Below are 7571 nucleotides of genomic sequence, written 5' to 3' on the forward strand. Positions count from 1 at the left end.
AAGAAAAACCCAAAGGTATTAGTATCAAATATAAATCAAGAAAGGCAGAAACTCAGTAAAATTTACTGACTGAATCAATGATTGAGGTCATTATTATAGACATTGTATATTGAAGCCTTCTATAAGAATAAGAATTTTGAAACAACTTCTGATTTAAATATCAGGTCAATATGGACTTTTTTTGTAATTTGGGAAAACTGTGTCTAGTGGAAAACTTGAAAGAAATGGCTGGCATTTTGCTTATGTTAAAACCACTCACAGTGAAAATACTGGTTTATATTTATGGTGCAGGCTCTGAAGGAAACTACATATGAATGAAACTAAATATGGTTTCTCTGGCAAAAGCTAGTAAACTTATGTTAAAAAGAAACTTTGTATGCCAAGTGTCATAAACACATAATTACATAATAAACAAATATAATTCCATATGGCTTTCCAAGTAGTTAATATTTTAAATATTTGCAGAGAAGGCTGTAGTGAAAAAAGATACATATATGTTTTCCATGTGAAGCCTAACCAGTTGTCAAGAGAGAATTTTTTCCTATCTCATCGCTAGAATCCAGTTCATACTTGCAAGAGTTTCTTTCCTGAACCCTGGAGTCCTAGCATACATCAGAATCAAACCAAATTACATCTCATCCTAAAGCTTCAAGAGAATCTCTTATTTGTTTACTGATCAGTATTAAAAACACATCAGCCTTGAGGCTTTGGTTGTCCTGGAAAGATGCAGTTTGCCTCTTTAATAACACAAGCTGTAGGGAGAATGTTACCTCTGGGCCCCAAATGCTATTCCGTTTTGTTTCCACTTTCAAATGCAAAGTGAGTAAGATAAAAATGGGCTTTAACTCAGTGAAGGTCTCTAATGCCCTAAGATCAAGGGGCACCCCTGTCTTTTCCTTGGTCTTCCCGAGCATGGTAGCCTGTGATCTTTCTCCAAGTTGAGTTCTGGATGGCAGGGGACAGCCTTCGAAATCTTCAGTCACAAAGGATGGTTTACTTCTGTCAGTCACCAGTGGAGGGCCAAATTAATTTTCAAGGCACAGTGTAAGTTCCATCTGTTATCCGAAGCATTTGTGGAGATTTTACATGCGAGACAAAGACTTACTGAATGAATTAAAAGTAAATGTCACTTCCTAAAACTCAGCCCAGTAAACACAGCTTGGGGAAATATTTCCTTTTGCCTGAGTTACAGCTATTGGAGTTAGACAATGGGGTGCTTTCAGACCTGGTTCACACCTGGGCAACCTCACAGTTCTCCTGCCCCCTAACGGGAGGGATCACTGGACAGTTCTTCCCTACCATTAATTTGCAGAGATAAAGGCAGGACACGTGTGAGAGATCCACAAACAGCAGTTACAGTCCAGCATGACTGATGGATTGGAGAACCCGATAATGGTCCGAAGCAATTCCCTTCTCTTATCCTTGCCTCTCAATTGCATTCGCTTTTAATGGATGTGAGTCTGGGCTGTCAGTTGCTGAAAGTTTCTCAGATACAGTGTTTTGTGTGAGAGTATCAAGCTTCATTTCTTATCTAAGTTACATGTCAGCTCTTATTTTCATCTTTAATACATTGAAGAACAGTTGCCTCTCTGATGAATTTGTCAGAACTGCTGGTTTCTGACACACTGGATCCTTTACCTTGTCTGCAATTGTCAAAGCTCATTTTAATATGTATCCAAAGCATTTTGGGATTAGAATATGATATCTCACTAGTCATTCAAATAAAAAAAAAAAGAAAAGCAAAGTGATTGAAATAGTCATGTGCTTGCTCTGTAGCAATTATCAACAAGCAATAACCATTTCTGCCCACCTTCCCTATGTGGCTCTGAGATTTACAGCAAATCAGAAATGCATAAGGATCTTGGTTTCACAAGTTACGACTCATGTTCATTTTCCTGGGGGCCCAGCAAATTCTCATTGGGGGTGATGTGTAGCCACTGGAGGGCAAAAAGTATACAATATCTGACCTCCAGGCTTCATTAACTAGGAGATTAGCATATATGGCAGAAGTGGAGACTAGGAAAAGGAAGGGCGGGGAACTAACATTTACTGAGACTTTACTATGTATCATTATAGTGGACACCATTGGTGCTCTGCCTAGGTCTCCTTGGGTCCTTGTTACCAGGTTTGTGTGCTTCAGCAGTATGTTCTTGCCTCATCAATGGCCTGAATCTATGACCCAGCTTAGGAGTATGGCCCTCAGGTTGCTGGAACTTCTGTTTTCACAGAGTCAGAGTGGGATGTACCTGAGATTTATGGCCACCCCCCTGTAGCCAGATTGACAAGGGAGGTGGGAAGAAAGCCCAGCTCTCTTGCCTTGTGGCTGAAACATAATTTGCACAACAAAGTTCCTCTCTCTAGGATCTGTTGGGGTTGGGATTTTGCCTGAAGTCATATTCTTGCTTGGGTTCTTCTCCTTCCCAGGCTGCCTTTCCCCCCCAACTCCGTTCCTCCTTTCTCCTGGGAGCACTTCCTTAATAATTCCTTGCCTAAGAAGACTTGTCTCAGGGTCTGCTTGGGATAAGCTATGCCGTACCTTTTACATATACTCTATGACATATGCTATGCCTTTTCATATATACTGTGCATTTAATCTGTAATTCTAGGAGGAAACTGAGGATCGGAGGTTTTAATTAGCCTAACCCATATCATAGAGCTATTAGGTGGTAAGGGTATGGCCTCTTGAACCCTGGTCTTATCACTTTATTTATTATATATTTATTCCCAACACAGGCGAGGGGTATGGAATGCATAAATACTATTTTGGTAATAAACGCACTTGGAGTTAGCTGGCTTCTACAAACCAGGCTTGATGTAAATGCTAACTACTTATGGTGAAGACATCATTCGAGAAGGAAAAGATAAGTGCAGGTTAGTATTCTATGTTTGCTGAAAAAGTATCTAGAATCAAGCATATTACTCAGCCATAAAAAAGAGCGAAATCTTGCCATTTGCCACAACATAGAGCTAGAGAGTATTATACTAAGTGAAATAAGTCAGTCACAGAAAGACAAATACTGAATGATTTCCCTCATGTGGAATGTCAGAAACAAAAGAGCAAAGGAAAAAGAGGCAAATGGAGAAATAGACTCTTATCTATAGAGAACAAACTGCTAGTTACCAGAAGGGAGGTGGGTGGGGCGATGGGCTAAATAGGTGATGGGGATTAAGGAGGGCACTTGTTGTGATGAGCACCCGGGGTTGTATGGAACTGTTGAATCACTATTTTTGTACACCTGAAACTAATATTGCACTATATGATAACTAATTGGAATTTAAATAAATACTTAAAAAAAAAAAAAAGAACCAAGCATATCTCTTGGCACTGGAAGCAGGAGTCAAAAACTATGTGAGTCAGGGTGCCTGGGTGGTTCAGTCGTTAAGCGTCTGCCTTCGGCTCAGGTCATGATCCCAGGGTCGTGGGATCAAGCCCCGCGTCGGGCTCCCTGCTCCGCCGGAAGCCTGCTTTCCCCTCTCCCGCTCCCCCTGCTTGTGTTCCCTCTCTCACTGTGTCTCTCTCTGTCAAATAAATAAGTAAAATCTAAAAAAAAAAAAAAAAAACAACTATGTGAGTTGTTTCATGCCTACTTTTTAAAAATAAAGTACTCGAGTTAGAAGTTGCTAGATTCACAATAACATGGCCTTTGCTAGAAACAAATTTGGCAGACAATGGTGAAAGCCCAGCAAACCTTCAGCTTGGATTTTTAATAGCAAATTAGTTCCAATTAATGGCCTCAAATGGATAGAATTATAGTTAGCATTCAGCTTGGTCTTTCTCATTAATAGCTTCCGCTGTGCTTCTGCCACGGTGGGTTTTATAAAGTAGCCTTGTAAGCAAACACATAAAATGCTTTCCACAACTTCCACAATAAAACACTCCTCTTAGACTGTCATTAACTTTACCCCAAAGATTCCCTTGTCTTCTTTTTTTTATTATTACCTTTGGTGCTTGGGGAATTAAGAGATGCCGTAACCGAAGGGCTCTTTATGACTCATACTACAAGCACTGCTAAAAGTCTCAGGAGCACCATGAATTTTAGACTGGCCTCCTTCCTCCTCCCACTTTCCCAGAGCTTCAGGGAAGACACACAAACACTGCCTGATTCACCTTTTGTCAACGGGCTTTGAATCCCTTCACCTGTATCAGGTGGGGGATAAAAGTTCTACAGCTGCAGTCCTCCCACACAGAGGAATGACTTCTCAAGAACGAAACTCTCAGAAAATAGGACGATAATCTTTAAGTGTTAGTCACACAAATGACAATGCAATTAATGTAGGTGAACTGTCAAGCCTTCTGCGAGCATCAGCTTGGTGAGGAAAGTACTATTGACTCCCCATTTTACAGATGAGGAGTCTGAGAGTCAGAGAGGTTGAAGACTTGCTCACTCCAGGATGGGAGAGAGCTGGGCTTCCAAAGCTTTGTATCTCCAGTTCCAACTCAGTGCCCGAGCTCCTCTACGAGGTACCCTGGGCTCAGGGTCCAAGATGGAAAAGGCTGCATTGTACAGCACATCCTCCAGGTCATCATCCCCATGTTTATGTGGGTGAGTTGAGGCAGTTTTTCCAAATGCACAAGACCGATGGTGAGTGAACCCTGAAGTGGCCAATATGAGACAGGTGTATCTGCAGAAACTCACTTCAGGAGAAAGTAGCAGAAAATATTTTGTAACCCTAGATAGACTTAATCACTTATGGGCCCTGGAATCCCCTGTGGGGCCTTAGTGTTCCATTCTAGACGATCCCCCCCCCTTTTTTTTTTGAGTACTATTCTATTTCTTAAACTAATTCCTATTGGGTGCTTTCTATATGCCAGATCCTGCCTTCAAGGCACCTATATTCTAGTAGAAGAGACAAAATAATGTGGATGATTTCAGGTTATTATAACTGTTATGAAGGAAATAGAGTGATTCAATGGACAATAATATTTCATTGCTCTTATTTATTTATGGGTCTGCTTTTATTAAAAGACCGTAAACTCCTGGGAGTGGTACTTTTTTAAAACTCATTTTTACATGCTTAATCTCTAGCATGATCTTAGAGACTCAGTGAGCACTCATTTCATGAATGAACAGACTACTGAACACGTGAAGCACCTATCAATGAAGCACTCCGAAGGATTGCTGGAAGAGCAGAAATGAGTAGCTCAAAGGAAGGCCTATTTTCTCCATTGAAACTGAAGCCAAAATGCTTTCAGACATTCTCTCTTTGAAACATTTGCTATTTCCATACTAAGGGGAAGACTGTTTTCTCCATCACATTTTCCACTAGTGGCTACCTCCCCTGAATATTTTAAAGGACACAAGGTCACAACTGGCTATTTCCCAGAAAGGATTAAAGATAATTAAAGAGGAATATTGATTTGGGGCTTCAGGCTGCAGGGATTTGGGTTTCTTTGTTGGGTTTAGAAGGCAAGTTCACTACCAAAATATTGCAGCTGATCCTTTTATAGAAAGGAAAATGGTCACATTTTGAAAGTGCATCTTGATTTCTACTTACCACTGATTTTTTTAAAAATTGCCTCAGACCTTGAATCAAAGCAGTACCTGCTCAATATAACCATACTCTTCTTTACTGCAATGCTACTTTAGGCAGGATATGTATGAAAACAAGGTTTCTTTTTGAAAAAACCATATGATCTGCACTCCAGCTTAGCTTTGATTATATCAAAATTTCAAGTCATGAAGGACTAATGAATGAGATCTCAGACACCTGAAAATACACAAATAGATCTACAGTGTGTGGATGGAAATGACTAGACAGGTGTTCAAATGCCCTGTCCAAAAACATTCAAAGTTCTTTTTTGAATAGTATTTATTCCCCGTTTCACCTATATTGTTATTTTGGTTAACTTCCTTCATGTGATAAGATAAATGCATTTTTCTTTTACCTAACATGGAACTGAGTTTTGAAGAAGAGAGAACTTACCATAGAAAACCAGACTAATCAATGTTCAACAAGTCTCAGCTTGTCTTTCTCAGCTTCAACCTTTAACCCCTCAAACTCTTTGAGCTTCTACCCTTCAGCTTTGTAGCAAGGGTTTCTGATAATATATAGGAGTATCTGCAGATATAAAATAGTGAGGATTTAACATAATGTATATGAATACCTGACATGTTCTAGATACATTGTTCACTCTTGGTGAAATGGAGCAGTGTTATCAGACTCTCTTTTGGCCAGCATATATCATGAAAAGTGACCCATTATCTAGAACTAGCAATTATTAGGTGCATCTTCTCTGCTTTCTTTGCTTAATGAACTATATTCTATCAGAAGTTTCTCACGCAGTCTCAATCTTAAAGATTTAACTTCACGTTTCAAAAAACTAACCATGCAAAGCAATTTCAAATTAAAGTTAATTGAATTTGGATTATGGAGCAAGACAGAAGAAGGGCATTTTCAAATAAGCTCCTGTTCATATTTCCAAAATCCCACATCTGGGAAAGACACAAATAAAATTTTACTCCCTGTGCTCTATTTGTTGCTGACCACAGTTTAATTGCAACCAGATAAGAAATCATCCAGGTAAATGCAAGGAAGCTAGAAATGATTTTTTTAATGATGACAAAAACTAAGCTATTTGATCTGCACAGTAACTAGAAGAAAAACAACTTGGGAGAAAACATGGGAACACAAGCAGACAGCATGCTATAAATGTCTGGAGGCAAATATTATTTTATCTAAATGAAACATATTGCATATTTGGCAGCCAGCGGCTTCCATGATGAAATCAGCATGAAGTAAAGGAAGTGGGAATCAGGAGAGCTGGGTCTGATGTTAGCCCTGCTACTTGTTGCTTTGCCCTTCTCTGTCAGGTACAGATAAAAGCCTTACTCATCCCCGACCTGTACCTCTGAAACCAATAATACATTACGTGTTGAAATAAAAGAAGATAGCAGGAAGGGAAGAACGAAGGGGGGAAATCGGAGGAGGAGACGAACCATGAGAGGCTATGGACTCTGAGAAACAAACTGAGGGTTCTAGAGGGGAGGGGGGTGGGGGGATGGGTTAGCCTGGTGATGGGTATTAAAGAGGGCACGTTCTGCATGGAGCACTGGGTGTTATATGCAAACAATGAATCATGGAACACTACATCAAAAACTAATGATGTAGTGTATGGTGATTAACATCACATAATAAAATAAACTAAAATTAAAAAAAAGAAAGAAAATTGTATGCACATTTATATCAAGATACATAAGTCTGATTATAGGAGCATTGTAAATAATATTTCCAAACTTGAAACTGGAGGGCATTATGCTGAGCGAAATAAGTCAATCAGAGAAAGACATGTATCATATGACCTCACTGATATGAAGGATTCTTTAAAGATTTTATTTATTTTTCAACAGAGAGAGAGACAGCGAGAGAGAGAACACAAGCAGGGGGAGTGGGAGAGGGAGAAGCAGGCTTCCCGCGGAGCAGGGAGCCCGATGTGGGACTCGATCCCAGGACCCTGGGATCATGACCTGAGCTGAAGGCATATACTTAACGACTGAGCCACCCAGGCACGCGATATGAGGAATTCTTAATCTCAGGAAACAAACTGAGGGTTGCTAGAGTCGGGGGGGGGG

At 40.0% G+C, this 7571-nt stretch overlaps 1 protein-coding gene across 4 annotated transcripts in view; it reads right to left on the reverse strand.

The window, feature by feature from the left end:
* The window catches only part of KCNIP4 (potassium voltage-gated channel interacting protein 4), a 1115095-nt gene that overhangs the window by 274027 nt on the left and 833497 nt on the right, over window positions 1-7571 (reverse strand). The window lies entirely within an intron of this gene.

The sequence above is a fragment of the Callorhinus ursinus genome, unplaced genomic scaffold, assembly GCF_003265705.2.
Source record: "Callorhinus ursinus isolate GAN/ISIS: 27379988/994484 unplaced genomic scaffold, GSC_fseal_2.0 scaffold4, whole genome shotgun sequence".
In the NCBI taxonomy this organism is placed as follows: domain Eukaryota; kingdom Metazoa; phylum Chordata; class Mammalia; order Carnivora; family Otariidae; genus Callorhinus; species Callorhinus ursinus.